The following is a 19,494-nucleotide window of genomic DNA, read 5'->3' as shown; positions in this document are numbered from 1 at the left end:
GAGTGCATGTGTGTGCGCATGGTGGGTGTGTGGGTGGGTGTGTGTGTGTGCACGTGGGGGGTGTGTGTGTGTGTGCGTGTGTGCGCGTGTTGGGGGTGTGTGTGTGCGGGGTGTGCGTGTGTGTTTGTGCGCGCGCGCACTGGGAGGTGGGGGTGCGTGTGTGTTCGCGCTGGGAAGTGGGGGTACGTGTGTGCGCATAGGGGGCGTGTGTGCGCACGGGGGGTGTACATGTGTGTGCGGGGGTGTGTGTTTGTGTGTGCAGGGTGCGCGTGCGGTGTGTGTGTGTGACCGCGCGGGGGGGTGTGCGTGTGTGCGCATGTGCGCGTGGTGTGTGTGTGTGCCTGGGGGGGTGTATGTGTGTGCACGTCCGCGGGGCTGCGTGTGTGTGTGTTTGTGCGCGCGCGCGCGCTGGGAGGTGGGGCTGTGTGTGTGGTGTGTGCGTGCATAGGGGGTGTGTGTGTGTGTGCACACGCGGGCGGTGTGTGTGTGTGCGGGGGGTGTGGGTGTGCGGGGGATGTGTGTGCGCGTGCGAGGGGTGTGTGTGTGTGAGCGCGGGAGCTGTGTGTGTGCGCGTGTCCGTGTGGGGGGCGTGTGGGTGTGTGTGTGTTTGAGTGTGCGGGGGGTGTGTGTCTGTGTGCAGGGGGTGTGCGTGTCCATGTGGGGGTGTGTGTGCGTGCACGGGGGGCGGGGTGTGTGTGTGTGTGCGCGCGTGCGGGTGGTGTGTGAGTGAGGGGGGTACGTGCGTGTGGCGGGTGTGTGTGTGCGTGTGTGTGTTTGAGTGTGTGGGTTGTGCGTGTCCATGTCGGGTGTGTGCGGGGGGTGTGCATGTGTGTGTGCGGGGGGTGTGCGCGTTTGTGTGTGCGGGGTGTGTGGGGGTGTGCTTGTGTGTGTGTGCGTGCGGGGGGTGTGCATGTGTGTGTGTGCGGGGTGTGTGGGTGTGTGCGTGGGTGCGTGTGCGGGAGTGTGTGTGCGCATGCGGGTGTGTGTGTGCGGGTGATGTGTGTGTGTGCGCGCGGGGGGTGTGCGTTTGCGGGGCGTTGTGTAGGTGGGTGTGTGTGTGCGCGGGGGTGTGTGTGCGCGCGCGCGTTTTGGGTGTGCACGCGCGGGGGGGTGTGAGTGTGTATGTGTGTGTGCGCACGTGGGGGGTGTGTGTGTGTGCGCGCGCGGGGGTGTGTGTGTGCGTGCGTGGGGTGTGCGTGTCCGTGTGGGGGGCGTGTGTGCGCGGCGGGTGTGCATGTGTGTGCGGGGGTTGTGTGGGTGTGTGTGCGTGCGCTGGGGGCTGTGTGTGTGTGCGGGGGGGTGTGTGGGGGGTGTGCATGTGTGCGCGTGCGGGGTGTGTGTGTGTGCGTGCGCGCGGGTGGATGTGTGTGTGTGTGCGCGCAGGGGGTGTGCGTGTGTAGGTGGGTGTGTGCGCGGGGGGTGTGCATGTGTGCGCGCGCGCGCAGGGTGTGTGTGTGTGCGCGCGTGGGGGGGTGTGTGTGTGCGTGCGTGGGGGGTGTGTATGTGCGCGCGCAGGGGGTGTGTGTATGTGTATGCGCGGGGTTGTGCGTGTCCGTGTGGGGGCGGGTGTGCGTGGGTGTGGGTGTGTGCGTGCGCTGGGAGCTGTGGGTGTGTGCGGGGGTGTGCATGTGTGTGTGTGCGGGGGGTGTGCATGTGTGTGTGTGCGCGCGGGTGTGTAGGTGGGTGTGTGTGCGCGGGGGGTGTGCATGCGTGTGTGTGTGTGTGTGTGTGTGTGTGTGTGCGCGCGCGTGTTGGGTGTGCGCGCACGGGGGTGTGCGTGTGTGTGTGTCTGTGCGGGGGGTGTGTGGGTGTGTGTGTGCGTGCGCTGGGGGCTGTGTGTGTGTGCGGGGCGTGTGCGTGTGTGTGCGCGCAGGGGGCGTGCGTGTCGGTGTGTGTGTGTGAGAGCGGGGTGTGTGTGTGGGGGCGTGTGTGTGCGGGGGACGTGTGTGTGTTTGAGTGTGCGGGGGGTGCGTGTCTGTGTGTGGGGTGTGTGTGTGGGGGGGGGGTGTGCATGTGTGTGTGCGCGCGCGGTGGGTGTGTGTGTGTGCGTGTGTTGGTGTGCGGGGGGTGTGCATGTCTGTGTGTGCACGGTGGGTGTGGGTGTGTGTGTTTGTGTGGTTTGTGGGTGTGTGCGGTGTGGGGGTTGGGGTGTGTGTGTGTGTGTGTGGGGTTTTGTGTGTGCCTGCGGGGTTTGTGGGTGTGTGCGGTGTCGGGGTCGGGGTGTGTGTGCGTGGTTTTGTGTGTGTGGGGGGTGTGTGTTGGGGTGTGTGTAAGTGGGGGGTGTGGGGTGCGCGTGTGAGGGCTGTGCGCGTGTTGGGGGTGTGTGTGCGGTAGTCTGTTGCACAGACCCTGTACCAGTGCCTTTATGGAGTTGATCGAAAGCTTTAATGTTCTTCCTGCCCCCTCTGAGTTCGTGCCGCCTGAAAGAAATACCCACGCCTGGGAGTGGCATGTGGGCAGTACCAGACCCCCCCCCCCGTGTGAGGGAGGGGGACGCGAGCAGTACCAGACCCCCCCCCGTGTGAGGGAGGGGGACGCGAGCATTACCAGACCCCCCCCACCGTGTGAGGGAGGGGGACTCAAGCAGTACCAGACCCCCCCCCGCCCCCGTGTGAGGGAGGGGGACGCGAGCAGTACCAGACCCCCCGGTGTGAGGGTGGGGGATGTGGGGCAGTACCAGGTTCTCTTCCCCCCCCCCCCCCACCCCAGTGTGAGGGTGGGGGATGTGGGGCAGTACCAGGTCCCTCCCCCCCCCGGTGTGAGGGTGGGGGATGTGGGGCAGTACCAGGTCCCTCCCTCCCCCCCCTCTCCCCCCCCCCCCCCTGGTGTGAGGGTGGGGGATGTGGGGCAGTACCAGGTTCCCCCCCCCCCCCCCCCCCCCAGGGTGTGAGGGTGGGGGATGTGGGGCAGTTGACAGCTGGCTACTGAGCACATTGGTTTCCTGTCTGCTCGTGATCGCTGCATTTGTGGTGGGATGATCAAGGTGAGCTGACGCAGTGAGCTGATCCACAGTCGGACGTGGAATGTGTCTTTGTTCTTGCAGCCGTGCTGCTGTGCTAACTATTACCAGCCTTTCCCTTCTCTACGCACATGAGCCGCTTGTCTGAGTGTTCCTCCATCCTTTCTCTGAACACCCTTCAGCCATGGCACCAGAGCGCCCCACACTGGCTGCTGGTCAGTACTGCACTCAGCTGGCTGTCAAAATGAGAAAAGCCTCAAGCCTCTGAGTGTTGCAAGTCAAGTTGCAGAATCATACAGCACCAAGTCTAAAATAAAATCAGAAATTCTGGAACTACTCAGCAGGTCTGGCAATATCCGTGAGGAGTGAAGCCAAGAGAATAATTCTGAAGAAAGGCTACCAGTCTGATGTGATACCTTTTTTTTTGTATTCCTCCGCACCTAATCCCAAAATGAATATCAGAGAAAAAGTAACCAAAGTGAATGATGGTTGTTGATGAAAGTGACTAGATTCAAGGCTGTTTGTACAGTGCATGTCAATCATGGAACAACTTTCAACCCCATGGTTTTGAGTCAGAAGGTTTAAGCTCCTCTCTGTTGTCACTTGTGGTACAGCCCTGAGGAGGTCCTGTCTTTTGAATGTGACTGGAAACTGAGGCCCAATAATCCATTCTCCCCCTCAGCTGGTGAAACAGGAATGGTCTCCTGGTGTCTTGTCTGACATTCCTCTTTCAGTCAGCTTCTGGAAACACGTGATATTGTCATTTTGTTTCATTCTGTTTGTAGGATGGTTCTGTGCAAATTAACTACCACATTTCCTGCTTTGCTGGAGTGAATACATTTCCAAGGTCCATTCCTGCCTGAGAAGCAGCTTTGGTTAGCCCAAGGCTGTGAAATTTTCTTTTGCTAATCTTTTTCTTTCTCTGATCTTGTATAAACATTATTGCTTTGGAATTGGGAATGGATGGCACTGCATTCTTCTTGGGGATCATGAAGACCAACGTTTAATCCTAATGAAAGATCATAAGGCATGTTGGCTACATTTGATACTGATTCAGTGCACTCCAGTGACTTAGGCCTTGGGTGGATGGGCTGTTTTCTGGGCCATCTTTTTTCATTTGTTTATGGGACATGGGCATCAAGGCTGAGTCAGAATTTATTGCCAATCCCAGATTGCCCTGGGGAAGGTGGTAGTGAGCCGCAACATGAAACCTGTTGGGCAGACCGACAACATTGGTAAGCTAGCTGTGAATAGCGAATGCTGTTTAACAGGCAGGATTCCGGTTTGGTGCTAGTTCACATGAACAATGTTATTTTGTTTTCCCTCCTGGTTGTGTGCCTCAGTCTCCGGTTCCAATTCGTTTGAGGCTGGGAACAGAATCCATCCCAAATAGTCAGGGTCCGTCATCTGACGAGAGAATGTTATATTGGCATCAGATTGTGGAGGGAAGAAACTTGAAAACTTTCCTTCTTACTTGTTGGTCCTGTAATGATTTAGGCTCCTTCCTCCCTGTTCTCCAGTCCAAGAGACCCTTCAATGAACAGCAATACAATGAACAGCAGAGATAACATGGTGTAGAGCTGGATGAACACAGCAGGCCAAGCAGCATCAGGGGAGCAGGAAGGCTGATGTTTCGGGCCTAGACCCTTCCTGCTTTTCACATCAGTCTAGAGCCAGGCTGACTGGCCCATGCGCTGCAACATGGCATTGCCCATCCCTAAGATGACACTATAGGGGTGTTCAATCTAATCTCAAAATCTGCAAGATAACAAAGTGTGAAGCTGGATGAACACAGCAGGCCCAGCAGCATCTCAGGAGCACAAAAGCTGACGTTTTGGGCCTAGACCCTTCATCAGAGAGGGGGATGGGGTGAGGGTTCTGGAATAAATAGGGAGAGAGGGGGAGGCGGACCGAAGATGGAGAGAAAAGAAGATAGGTGGAGAGGACAGTATAGGTGGGGAGGCGGGGAGGAGATAGGTCAGTCCAGGGAAGATGGACAGGTCAAGGAGGTGGGATGAGGTTAGTAGGTAGGAAATGGAGGTGCGGCTTGGGGTGGGAGGAAGGGATGGGTGAGAGGAAGAACAGGTTAGGGAGGCAGAGACAGGCTGGGCTGGTTTTGGGATGTAGTGGGGGGAGGGGATGAGCTGGGCTGGTTGTGTGATGCAGTGGGGGGAGGGGATGAACTGGGCTGCTTTTGGGATGCGGTGGGGGAAGTGGAGAGTTTGAAGCCGGTGAAGCCATTGATACCATTGGGCTGCAGGGTTCCCAAGTGGAATATGAGTTGCTGTTCCTGCAACCTTCGGGTGGCATCATTGTGGCACTGCAGGAGGCCCATGATGGATATGTCATCTAAAGAATGGGAGGAGGAGTGGAAATGGTTCGCGACTGGAAGGTGCTGTTGTTTATTGTGAACCGAGCAGAGGTGTTCTGCAAAGCGGTCCCCAAGCCTCCGCTTGGTTTCCCCAATGTAGAGGAAGCCACACCGGGTACAGTGGATACAGTATACCACATTGGCAGATGTGCAGGTGAACCTCTGCTTAATATGGAAAGTCATCTTGGGGCCTGGGATAGGGGTGAGGAAGGAGGTGTGGGGGCAAGTGTAGCATTTCCTGCAGTTGCAGGGGAAGGTGCCACGTGTGGTGGGGTTGGAGGGGAGTGTGGAGCGAACAAGGCAGTCATGGAGAGAGTGGTCTCTCCGGAAAGCAGACAAGGGTGGGGATGGAAAAATGTCTTGGGCGGTGGGGTCGGAGTGTAGATGGCGGAAGTGTCGGAGGATGATGCGTTGCATCCGGAGGTTGGTAGGGTGGTGTGTGAGAACGAGGGGGATCCTCTTTGGGCGGTTGTGGTGGGGGCGGGGTGTGAGGGATGTGTTGCGGGAAATGCGGGAGACGCGGTCAAGGGCGTTCTCGACCACTGTGGGGGGAAAGTTGCGGTCCTTGAAGAACTTGGACATCTGGGATGTGCGGGAGTGGAATGTCTCATCCTGGGAGCAAAATCTGCAAGCCTGCTTTGATCTAACATGAAGCAAAGAACTGCAGGTTCTGGAGATCTGAAACAAACACAAGCAGCGAAACTCAGCAGGTCGGGCAGCATCCACAGAGATAGAAACAGCACTAACGATTCCAGTTCTGAAGAAGGGTCATTAGACTTTAACACTGCTGTTTATTCACAGATGTTGCCAGATCTGTTGAGTCTTTTCCAGTGATTTCTGTTTTAGTTTTATCCTGCTTTGGTCTGTCTTGAAGTGGAGAGAATAACTCAAAAAAAAATTAAAAGGGAAATTTTTGACAATTGTACAAAATAAGCACTAAAAGTAACAACAAATGTTATATTTCTATTTGCTGCGATAAGCAGCATACAATAATACAGCTGGATACATTTCTTTTTCTAAAGACTGGTGGTTAGTGAGAAAATGATTATATTCAGTTTGATACATTCATTGGTAACATGCTACAGTATATTTATTACACAGATTGTCACATTGCCAGCCATTAAACTATTTGAGACAGAATATATAATACTCTTACTGAAAACAATTCACTATTAGCACCGGGTTTCTTCTCAATAGCTTAGCATTTGAAATTCTGTTTATAATATTCACGTGTGCTTCAAGATTTTATATTGCAAGGTTAAAGGATGAGCAAATGTTTATTTTTAAAAAAATAGTTCTTGCCTTGATCGAAATTTTGTTGTCCACACTTAATTAAATTATTGTAGGCTAACCTTAGTAACATCAGACCTGACATGTTCACCTTTGGGAAGCTATCTTGAGGCTCCTTCTCACAATTGCCCGACAGTGTGTATCTGCTGAAGATGGGAAGGTGCTGTAACTTCCTACAGCTCTCTTGAGGTCACTGTGCTGACCTCCTCCACATCCCTGGGTTCCTCAGCTTTACCTTTACTAAGTTTTCAGTAAGCTCTCAAACATCCCATTTTAAATCCTTCCACGTTTCTGGGTCTCCCCCCACCTGTTTGGATGTCACTACCTCTTTGAATCAGTCTTTGGTCATCTGGCTTCGCATTTCTCCTGCAGTTCTACACTGTTATCACACACAATCTGTAGAGAACTTGGGGATGTTCTACATAACTGTAAATCCAAGTTGATGCAGGAACAGCAAAATCCTGGCGTTCTGCTTTTTGAAATGTAATTTATCTTGAATGTACAGCTCAGAAGTTCCACTTTTAACTTGACTGGTCAGGTGACAGAGGTAGTAAGAACTGCAGATGCTGGAGAATTTGAGGAAGTAAGGTGTCAAGCTGGTTGAACACAGCAGGCCAAGCAGCATCAGAGGAGCAGGACAGGTCAGGTCACAGTCTGTGTGGAGACACGGTCTCCCTATGTCTGTGTGGGTTTCCTCCTACAGGCCAAAGGTGTGTGCAGGTTAGGATAGATGGCCATGCTAGATTGCCCGATAGTGTTCAGGGATGTACAGGCTAGGTGGGTTAGCCATTGGAAATGCAGGGTTACAGGGATAGGTTGGGGGGTGATTTGGTCTGGGTAGGATGCCGTTCAGAGGGTTGCTGTGGACTCAATGGGTTGAATGGCCTGCTTCTACACTGTAGGGATTCCGCAATTCTGCGATCCATTTCAGTATTAATACACCATGTGCTCCTCTTCCTGCTCTTCTCTTTACCTAATCCAATCAGGACAACATTTATTCATTTCTCCCTGATCTGTTAAGCTGGTTTTACCTTCACTGTATTTTTAAGTATTCACCTCGACTTGCTGCAACTCCTACATTTTAACCATTTTCTGGCTGAAGAAGGATTTTCTTGTACTACCTCTCAAATGTTCTCATAACTCTGTTTTATGCTGAGGACCCCTAGCTCTTATCCCCCCCACCTTACACTGGGAGTTTGTTCTGACACTCAGTGAGTTAGGGGCCGATCCATGATCTACACCTGTCTTTGCCCCATTTCCCTGAGTAGAAACCGAGCTGCTGTCAAAGGGAGGGAGTTCGAAACTTCTCGTCTCATGAAACACCGTTTCCTTATGTCACTACTGCAAAGCCTGGCTCTTAGCTTTAGACTATACTAGTGTGTTCTGTCCACTTTATTGTGTCCATTTTTAAAGATTTTATCCAATCACCCTTTAAACATTTTAGATACCAGCATTTACAAGTTCATCTGTGAAATCTCTCCTAGTAATTTAACCCTGGGAGGCCAGGCCTCATGCTGGTAGATTTGTGCATCACTGTTTAAAAGGTCAATAATATTGCTGTTAAGATTGGGTAAACCGCTTTGAGCATGGGGTACTTCAGCTATGGCCTAGGTCAGGTCTTTTTGCAGCTGAAGCATGAGCTCTATGGCGTTGTCTTCCATATCCCCTTCATATAAGGGGAGGCAATGGCTCAGTGGTATTATCGCTGGACTGTTAATCGAGATCAAGGTAATGTTCTGGTGACCCAGGCCCAAATCTTACCCTGGCAGATGGTTGAATTTGAATTCAAGAAAGAATCTGGAGTTAAGATTCTAATGATGACCATTGTTGGGAAAAATCCATGTGGTTCGTTAAAGTCCTTTAGGGAAGCAAACTGCAATCCTTACTCAGTCAGGCTGACATGACTCCAGACCTACTGCACTGTGGTTGACTCTTACTGTCCTCTGGGCCATTAAGGATGGGCAGTGAATGTTGGCCTGGCTAGTGACACCGTCATCCCACAAATACATTTTACAAATATTGAAGCCCAGCAGATTTTATGGATGTGTATAAGATTATAACTACTGAGAAACAGTTCCCTTTAACTGATGGTCCAAGATCTGGGGAAGGTCTCTAGAAAGCTTTGGGAAGATTTGTGTGGGGCATGGGAGGAAAAATTAATTTTTTAACATGGTGAACAGCAATGCCCTCAAACACATCACCTCCAAGAATGGTGGAAGCAGCAATAAAGAATACCTTCGGAAAAAAATTGGACACGCGCATGTGGGAAAGGGAATGGGGATAGAGGGGGTAATGGGACTAATTGGATAGTAACCAGAGAGCTGGCAGGCATGCAGTGGGCTGAATGGCCTTACCTTGTTTTTTTGTATTTATTCGTGTCTGTCTCCTTGCAACCTTCCTCATCCAACCGTATATTTGCATCTGCACTGTGTGTTTCTGGCATTTCACCACTTCCAAAGTTCCCGGTTCCATTAGTTTGAGAAATCTCATTGATAATCTCCTTGCCTTAAAGCCTTCAGCAGGTCTCCGCTCAGCCCTTTCTCCTTATTGGGGAAGGAGGCCCAGCCTGTTGAAGTGTAATTGTGTGAACAGAAACACCAGGATTCAAAGCAGTGTGTAACAAATCGGCAGTGTCTCACACAAACAATTCCTCACTTGTGTGTGTTCCAACGGGCCAGGACACACTGCAACATGCCAGAACTACGCAGGAGAGGGAAAGAGCACCTATACCAAATCTTCGCCATGAACGGATATCCCAGCAACTTCATCTGCAGGTGCCTCCCAAACAGACAACAACAAGAGGACACAGGACAATCTAAAACACTGGCCACACTGCTGTACATCAGGAGCATATCAGAACTGACAACAAGGCTCCAAAGACTACTTAGAATTATGGCGGCCCACAAGCCCACAGCCACGCTGCGACAAACACTCACAAGGATTAAAGACATACCCATGACATGCAAAACCAGCATAGTTCACAGAATACCAGGCAGTGACTCCCACAAACATTACATCGGACAGACAGGAAGTAAACTAGCCATCACAATACATGAACGTCAACTAGCAGCAAAATGGCACCGCAAACTTTCCTTCGTGTTGGGACATTCAGACAGTGAAGGCCATCAGTTTAACTGGGACAAGGTAACCATAGTAGCCCAAGCCAAGCATAGGCACACACGGGAATTCCTACAGGCATGGTTCTCCACCCAGACTTCAATCAATAAACATATAGAAATGGACGCCGTATACAAACCCATACAGATCAAAACCAGAAATGACAATGCTCACCATAACGGACGGGACAGTATAAATTCTAAGTGGAGTAGAACAACATCGCTTCACCAGAGGCTGCACTGATGATGTCACCTATCACGGTGATGAACTGTCTGAACGAAAACAAACCAGCTCAGCGAGCAAGTCAACAATCTTGCCCATGATATTGAAGCACAGAATATGAGCCCCCCACACAGTGGGGATTTTGTGAGGGCTGAGGTACACTTGTGAGGCTGGGTAGGCTGAGCTGACAGAAGTAGATTGAATGATACGTACAGTTTCTGGTTGCTGTGATGATTTGGGTGGACACTGAACTGGAACGGTTTCACAGCGTCACTGGCATGGTGGATCCAGTCTACCCCTCCTTGCTGTGGTGACGATGCAATGTCTTTGGTGATGGCAATGGGGTGGGCCTGGTCCAGAAATCCTTGCTTTGGCAGGGCTGGGTGCCGTCGGCAGTATCCTGTGACGATTCCAGAATGAAATCAAATGCAATATTTCTTAAGATCTCATCACTGGCTGTAACTTTTGAAGTGCCTGTTTAGTCGTGCGTAGCAAGACCCAACAAATAACAAAGTGATGATGACCTGATGATTTATTCTCAGTGGGTTGTTGGTTTTAGAGAGAAATGTGGGTCAGAACACTGCAATGGTCTCCATTGGCATTCTTCTGCAAAGGGTTTTATTTCCTTCCACCCACCTCCTCCCCCCCCCCCGCCCCCCAAACCCAGGAGCCATGCAGAGACATTGAAGAGGGGTGTTGTGGGAGAAAAAAGTTGCAGTCTGGGATGCACTGCCTGGAAATGTGGTTAAGGTTAGGTTCAGTTGAAGCATTCAAGAGGGGCATTGGATGCTTATTTGGATAGAAATGCTGAGCAGGGACATGAGGAAAGGGCAGGAGACTGGCAATAGGTCATAGTACGGATGCAATAGAACATAGAACATTACAGCACAGTACAGGCCCTTCGGCCCTCGAAGTTGTGCCGACCTGTCATACCGATCTCAAGCCCATCTAACCTACACTATTCCATGTACGTCCATATGCCTATCCAATGACGACTTAAATGTACCTAATGTTGGCGAATCTACTACCGTTGCAGGCAAAGCGTTCCATTCCCTTACTACTCCCTGAGTAAAGAAACTACCTCTGACATCTGTCCTGTATCTTTCACCCCTCAATTTAAAGCTATGCCCTCTTGTGCTTGCCGTCACCATCCTAGGAAAAAGGCTTTCCCTATCCCCCCTATCTAACCCTCTGATTATTTTATATGTCTCAATTAAGTCACCTCTCAACCTTCTTCTCTCTAACGAAAACAGCCTCAAGTCCCTCAGCCTTTCCTCGTAAGACCTTCCCTCTATACCAGGCAACATCCTAGTAAATCTCCTCTGCACCCTTTCCAAAGCTTCCACATCCTTCTTATAATGCGGTGACCAGAACTGTACACAATATTCCAAGTGCGGCCGCACCAGAGTTTTGTACAGCTGCAGCATAACCTCTTGGTTCCGGAACTTGATCCCTCTATTAATAAAAGCTAAAACACTGTATGCCTTCTTAACAGCCCTGTCAACCTGGGTGGCAACTTTCAAGGATCTGTGTACATGGACACCGAGATCTCTCTGCTCATCTACGCTACCAAGAATCTTACGATTAGCCCAGTACTTTGCCTTCTGGTTACTCCTACCAAAGTGCATCACCTCACACTTGTCTGCTTTAAACTCCATTTGCCACCTCTCAGCCCAGCTCTGCAGCTTATCTATGTCTCTCTGCAACCTACAGCATCCTTCGTCACTATCTACAACTCCACCGACCTTAGTGTCGTCTGCAAATTTACTAACCCATCCTTCTACGCCCTCATCCAGGTCATTTATAAAAATGACAAACAGCAGTGGACCCAACACGGACCCTTGCGGTACGCCACTGAGGTGGTGAATGGGCCGAATGGAACCTTTCTGCACTAGAGTGATTCTGTGACCTAAAAATTCCTAATTTTGAAACAGTGCCTCCTAGTTCTGGACTCATCCAGAAGAGGAAACACCCTTCCTTTGTCAGCCTTGTCAAGGCTATTCAGGATCATATTGTCTGGTTAAATCAAGCCTGATCTGTCTGAATTTTGCTCATAAAACAACACCCTTGTTGCAGGTCTTAATCTAGTGAATTTCCTCTGAAGAGTACATTTACATTTTTTTTTGGATAAAGGGATGGAATCTGCAAACGATATTTGAGATGTAGTCTCACTAATTTCACAGGAGCATAACATTCTTATTGTTATGGAGACTTCTCATAACAAACAGTAGCATTCCATTAACCATCTTAATTGCTTGCTGTGAGAGAGATAGTAGGAAATGCCGATGCTGGAGAATCTGAGATAACTAGGTGTGGAGTCGGATGAACACAGCAGGCCAAGAGGCTTTCCTCCTCCTAAGATGTTGCTTGGCCTGCTGTGTTCATCCAGCTCCACACCTTGTTATCTCTTAATTGCTTGCTGTACCTGCATATTGATGGTTTTTGGCTCATGCAGCAGGACACCTAGATCCCTCTGCACCTAACTTTCACTTCCAACTCAAGTTCAGGGGCAGCACGGTGACTCAGCGGTTAGCACTGCTGCCTTTCAGCGCCAGGGTCCTGGGTTTGATTCCAGCCTCTGGCGACTGTGTGTGGAGTTTGCGCGTTTTCTCTGTGTCTGCGTAGGTTTCCTCCGGGTGCTCCGGTTTCCCCTCTCAGTCCAAAGATGTGCAGGCCAGGTGGATTGTCCATGCTAAATTGCCTGTAGTGTTCAGGGGTGTGTAGCATATGTGGGTTATAAGGGGATGGGTCAGGATGGGATGCTCCAGTGGTTGGTGTGGACTTGTTGAGCCAAAGGGCCTGTTTCCACACTGTAGGGATTCTATGATTCTATTCAGCCTGTGAAGGTCTCAAACAAAATGGCAGAGGAGGGGCAGATGGTAGAGTGACCACCTGTCCAGAGCGCGTCTAACCTGGTTCTGTAAGTGGGTGCCAGTAGCTTTACTGTGTGATGAGAACTTGGGGAGTTGGTGCTTCCGAAGTGGAGTTTGATAGAATGAGAGTGCCAGCCAGCAATCATGGGATGGAGTTTATTGCAGATTGCATGGTTTCTGCGCAATAGGATGGGGTATTTTTGAGACGTAGTCACTTTTGCATTGCTGCCGAAAACAAAATAGTTAATTAGTGCGCATTTAGGTCCCTTGGAGAATATTGTTTAAAACAAAAACCCAAGTTATCAGTTTCTGAGCTTTAAAATGACAGAATATATAGGGCTGACCACCATAGAACACCCCTGATCTTTTATAAGTAACATGAACTGTTCCTACAGCCACCTCAGAGAATAGACAGGAGTCTCGGTTTACTATTTCCTCTGAAAAGATCACAGTAGTGATAAGGTAGTGAAGGCTGATGCAGATTTGGATGTCAGCTTGCATCCAGAACTTGGTGTATTTTTGGCTGCTGTTGCTGAGAGACAGCATTTAGTTGAATAATAAGACACTGTCTGTCTTTGGGAAATGTTAGGTTTCTGTGCCTGAATTCCTCACAGGACTCTTGTAATTTTTTGGGATTTCCAATCAATGTTTGACGAAGTGTCCTGATGGACTACTAATGAGCTCAGGAATGTGGGACCGGAGGCAAGAGGTTCATTATCTGTCTTCAGGACATGAAACGGAGGGGGGAGTCAAGTGTAGTCATTTAGAGGGTGGGAATCAGAAAATGTTCCATGAGGATTGGTGCGGGGAGCATTGGCTTGGCTCAACTGCCACCATCTACTTGGAATCAAAGACACAAATTCTAAATTTGGAGACAATGCCAATCGGGAGAGATCCTCAAAACTGAGGAGTGCTGAAAAACATTACAGGAGGACCTTAATAAACTTGCAGAATGAGCAAGTCACTGACAAATGAAAGATGCATGTGAGGAAGTACATTCTGGTCGGAAGGCTGGGGAACTCCCATTACTTGGAAGGTAAAGGTTCAGGTGAGGTGGGGAAACGTGAGCTTCATGGCAGTACGCGCACACTGATGGCTACAAATTGTGCTTTAGGTCAGCAACAAAGTCTTTGCCAAGAACTGGGTTTTATTTCTGGAGGTTATTGAAAAATAGGCAAGTTATTCGCAAAGTTGTGTTAAATCTTGTTGGGCGCACACTGATAGAGTTATACAGCATGGAAGCAGCCCATTTGGTTCAACTTGTCCATACCAACTAGATATCTGAAATTAATCTAGTCCCATTGCCAGCAATTGTCCTATTCATGTATCCGTCCAGACGTCTTTTAAATGTTGTATTTGTACCAGCCTCCAGCACTTCGTCGGGCAGCTTTTCCCACACACACACACACCACCCTCTGTGTGAAAAAGTTGCCCCTCAGGTCCGTTTTAAATCATTCCCCTCTCACCTCAAATCTGTGACTAGTTTTGGACTCCTCTACCTTTCATCATCTATACAGAGAGATAAAAACACAGGAGAAGTTTGTGAGGATGGACACTGGAGGGCTGTAAGGGTGGTAAAAATATTTGGGTCGACGTGACAGGAAAGGATTGATAGACTGCGTCTCATTTCTCTGAAAACAAAGGAGTTTGGATAGAGAGGATACAGAGGTAATGTATTTTCTTCTGGGAAAGGACATTGATACAGGCTGTAAAATAGTCACCAAGAAATCCAATAAGGTATTGAAAAGAATCTTCTTTACAAAAAGTGTGGTTAGAATATAAAACTTGTTACTGCAGGGAGTGGTTGAACTGAATCATGGAGATGCATTTACAGGGTTACTGGACAAGCATTTGAGGGGGAGGGGGACCAAGGGTTACAAATGGTGGACTTAGATGAGCAAAGATGGGAAGAGTCCCTAGTGGATCATAAACAGCAGCAAACATCGGCTGGGTCGAGAGGCCTGTTTCTGTGCTGTTGTATCCTATGTTTTACATTCCATAGAGCCGTTGTTCAACAGCCAGTCTTAAAAGCACTTTATACGATAATGCTGTGAAAATGTTTGATAATGTAAATCTGACTGTTGACATGATGGTCCTGTTGCCTTGGTATTTGTTTTGTAATGCATTTGACAGGGTTCCACATGAAAGGTTATTGTGAGAAGTAGGAGTTTGTGATGTAAGAATAATATTCTGGCGTGGGTAGAAGATTGGTGGCTGACAGTAAAGGGAGTGTGTTTAAATGGTCATTATCAGATTGGCAGGATGTGATGAGTGATCCCACAGGGGTCTCTGCTGGGACTTTAGCTTTTTACACTTTATATCAATGACTTCGATCAGGGGAGTGAAAAGTTTCAGTGACCAAATTTGCAGCCGACACAAGGATAGACTGGGAAATATGCTGTGAAGAGAACATAACAAGGATGCAGACCAATGGCTGGGTTGAATGAGTGGGCAGGAATTTGGTGTGAAAATGCACATTTGTGGCAGTTTGACAGCAAGAATTTTTTTTTTAAAAAAGCAAGAGTACAGCAAACTGTTTTAGCAAGAACCTCACGAACCAGCACTCTTGACAATGCTGCAAATACCTCAAGTACCACAAAGTTTATTGTATTATTCAGTCCAAATATTATACTTCAATATATTTACCTCAATATAAATATACTTTTTGTTCAATTGAATGGCTACACAAATTATCAAGTTAATTCAATCTCTCCTGAAATACTGAGATGTACCGGGATGTCTGAGTAGTCAGTTGAGAAGGCTCTGTCGGTAAGTTTCATTTAAGACAAAGTTGCATTATTACTTCAGTGATTTATGCTGTAAATGAATTATAACAGTGATGTGTATACTCACTACATTACACTTCTATTACTTAGTATGTGTTTTTATTTTTTGACTTGTGAACCTCTTGGTTATCTGATAATGAACCAGCACACTCCTCACCTCATAGGTGCTAGTTAATAAGAAATTTGCTTCATTACTTAGACAATGAATGGCTGTAGACTTCTGAGGTGCCGGGGGTTCTAGGTGTTCTGCTGCACAGTAGAAATACTTTCCCTAATGACATTGTGGGTCAGCCTACAGCGGGAGGACTGCAGCAGTTCAAGAAGGCCACCACCTTCTCAAGGGGCAACTTGGGACGGGCAATAATGCTGGCCCAGCCAGTGATGCTGACATCCTACACGCGATTTATGCAAAAGTCCACAAAATTAGTACACAGGTGCAGTAAGTGATTAAGAGGACTAATGGAATGCTATCTTTTATTACAAGATAAATTAAACTTAAAAGTAAAGATGTTATACTTAATTTAGACAGGGCATTGGTGAGACCATATTTTGAATACTGTGTGCAGTTCTGGTCTCTTCCTTTGGGAAAGGATGAAAATGCATTGGAAGCAGTTCTAGGGAGGTTTACTAGAACACAACCAGGAATAAGCAATCTGTCTTAGCTGGGTAGGTTAGGCAGACTGGGTTTGCTTCCACTAGAATTTAGAGGAGTGAGGAGTGAGGGGTGACTTGACCATTCAGCGTCTCGTATACTTCTTGGCAAGGATGCCTCCCTTTGAGTGGGAGTCCCAAACTAGGAAGCACCATTTTACAATTAGGGGCCACCCCTTTTAGGACAGGGATGGGGAGATTTCTTTTTTCCACTGAGGGTTGTGAGGCTTTTGGAGTGCTCTGCCTCAGAAGGCAGTAGAGAGGGAGACACTGAATATTTTTAAGGAGGTGGTAAATAGATTCTCATTGGACAAGGCAATCTAAGGTTACGGGGTTGGGGGGAGAGTGCTTGTTGGTGTGGGAATTTGGGTGGGTGATGATGAGAATATAGAACCCAGAATACAAACAATATTAACCATGATGTTATTGAATGAAGAAGCAGGCTAGAAGGGCCAAAGGGCCTATTTCTGCTTCTAATGTGTCTGGTCTGGTTGTGTGATAGCACAAACTCGGGTATTTGGAATTGTTATGAGGGCACCTGTTTGTCCAGAGCTAGAGAGACAGCGGGAAGGCTCACTGTCGCTGGTTAGCTTTGTGTGTATCAACACATAGAAACAGCAGGCACAGAGTTGGAAAGAGACACTTTGTAGGCCCTTCTTCAGAAGAAATGTCAGTGGTCCTGCTCCTCTGATGCTGCCTGGCCTGCTGTGTTCCTCCAGCTCTACACTGTGTTATCCCTGACTCCAGCATCGGCTGTTCTTACAATCTCTGACTTCGTCGGCAGCAGTTTTCTGTCCAGGCTGTGGCCGATGGCCCCCCTCTTCTCCTACACTTTGTACAGTCGCCCTGATAATCCACGGTTGCCAGAGTTACAAAATCCTATTGGCTGAAATCTACTGTTGCAAAACAGTGACTACCCTCCCATTCCTTGGTTGCAAAAGAGTCGACTTCATAGAAATTAACCAATACACAACATCTTCATGACTTTTGCAAGCCCAGCCAACAGTTTGCATCTCTGGAACCAAGACTAATACTCTTCATTCATTCACATTTTTCACCTCACTTAGGGAGATAACAGTTCTCATCTAAAAATTCCCCTTTGTCTGTCTGTTTTGCCTTCTGTCGTTAATGCAGGATGTAATGCTGACGGAGCAGTTGACAAGTCCTTGTGAGCACTCTCTATCTGTAAGCCTTCAACAGAGATCGACAAGGATAACCCCAAGTGTTGGACAGCTTCGGGAATCATGAGCTGCTTGGCCTACTGTGGGTCCTGTCTTGTATCTCTCGTGTGCTACATCCCAGAAGCACGTTTTCTGAATGAAACCCAGCCACTTTGCATTTGGCTGAATCAACATTAATGGCTTCCTCTCTCACAAAGGAGTCTGTTCGACACTGTTGACCGTTCACCTGCTCCTGTGTGATGCAGCAGTTTCCACTCGAATGCAAACCTGCTCTTTTCTCTCTTCCCTAAGCAGGCAAGGCTGAATGAAGCAACTCATCTGGGGAGAGACTTCGCTCGCAGTGAATGTTAGGGTAGAATTTAAAAAGCTATTTTCATTCAATGGGCATATGGTACACAAGCAGGGTTGACCATATAGACCTTTGAACCCGCTTGGTCGACTAGTTAGATTGATCCCACCCCTCCTCCCACCAAATCCCTGACTACTCTTTTCTGACTGCTCCAGTATTCGTCAGAGTCCAAAATCTATTGATTGCAGCCTTTACAACGTTGGGGGAGAGAATTCCAAAGATTTGTAGCCCTCGGAATAAAAGAATTTCTCAGCCTGAACTACTCACAATCATTTTGGGAGACCGTGCCCGTTTTTCAGCTGTGGAAAATGGTCTCTTTCTATCTCCCCAGTTGAGCACCCTTCATTGTTTCAATGAGTTTGCCTCTTAGTCTTATGAACTCATGAGACCATTGGCTTGCTCCCTTCGAAAGTTGAATACTTCCCCCAGGACAGTTTTGAGCGAGCAAGGCTTGGCCCTCCCAGCCATGCTCAGATCCCATGAAAAATGCACTTTAGAAATTGCTGTTGGTCTCACCCTCCACTTCAGCAAGATCTGCAGCTTCCTCGACCTGTTTAATCTTGAGCACTTTTCCTTATCTCAGAACCGTGCAATCCCTACAGTGTGGAAACAGGCCATTCAGCCCAACAGCTGCACACCGCCCCTCCAAAGAGCATTCCAAGCTGACTCATTCCCTTACCATTGTGCTTCCCCATGTCTAATCCACCCAATCTAAATGTCTCTGGACACTATGGGCAATTTAGCATGGCCAATCCACCCACGCTGCACATCGACATTATATTCTCAGTGAAAATTTAAAAATGGAACATGAACAAGTGTAATGTAATTCAAGGTTTTAAAGTTCAAAGCAAAACTTGCATGGGCCAACACTCCATTGATTCTGAAGAACTGACTATCTCACCAGCTGTTCTTGATCCTGCTTGTGTTGAGAGCCCACAGCAAGACTCCAAGCAACTGGGTGAAGACCATATGGAAGGAGCAAGCAGTTGTTTGCAATGGTATCCCTAGCCCAATCCAAAGCACTTCACACCCCACCCCAGTGTGTATCGGTACTGGAGAACACTTACTGTTGTACCATAAGTGTGGTGGCTGTTCGAGCCCCCCATAAACAGATCTGAACAAGCCATGAGCTAATCTGTTTATTTTTGGTGACACCCAATTTACGAGTGTTGATCAAAACTGCAGGAGAACCTGCAGCGCTTTTAACAGATAAGTGAAGGGAATGCATGGAGTTACTTTCAGCATCAAAGTAGAGCCCGTAAGATTACAAGAATGTAACTGTTCCGGGGAAAGCTCTCTCAAATTCTTGGGCCATGGGTGTCATTGGCTAGACCAGTATTTGTGGCTTGACTCAACCGCCGTGCACAAAGTGGTAAAAACTGAAAGAACAGCCGATGCTGTAAATCACGAACAAACGCAGAAGCTGCTGGAAAAGCTCAGCAGGTCTGGCAGCATCTGTGAAGCGAAATCAGAGCTAATGTCTTGGGTCTGGCTCTGAAGAATGGTCACCAGACCGAAAACGTTGACTCTGATTTTTTTTTCTTCACAGATGCTGCCAGACCTGCTGAGCTTTTCCAGCAACTTCTACTTCTGTTCCTGCCAAAGTGGTGTTGAGTGGAGCTGCCCTCTCGGGCACACATGTATTCTGACAGATGTTGGCGGACTGGCATCACACCCAGACAGCAGTGTGGCACA

Source organism: Stegostoma tigrinum, chromosome 20 (genome assembly GCF_030684315.1).
Source record: "Stegostoma tigrinum isolate sSteTig4 chromosome 20, sSteTig4.hap1, whole genome shotgun sequence".
NCBI lineage: Eukaryota > Metazoa > Chordata > Chondrichthyes > Orectolobiformes > Stegostomatidae > Stegostoma > Stegostoma tigrinum.
Note: the sequence above shows the minus strand (reverse complement) of the source record.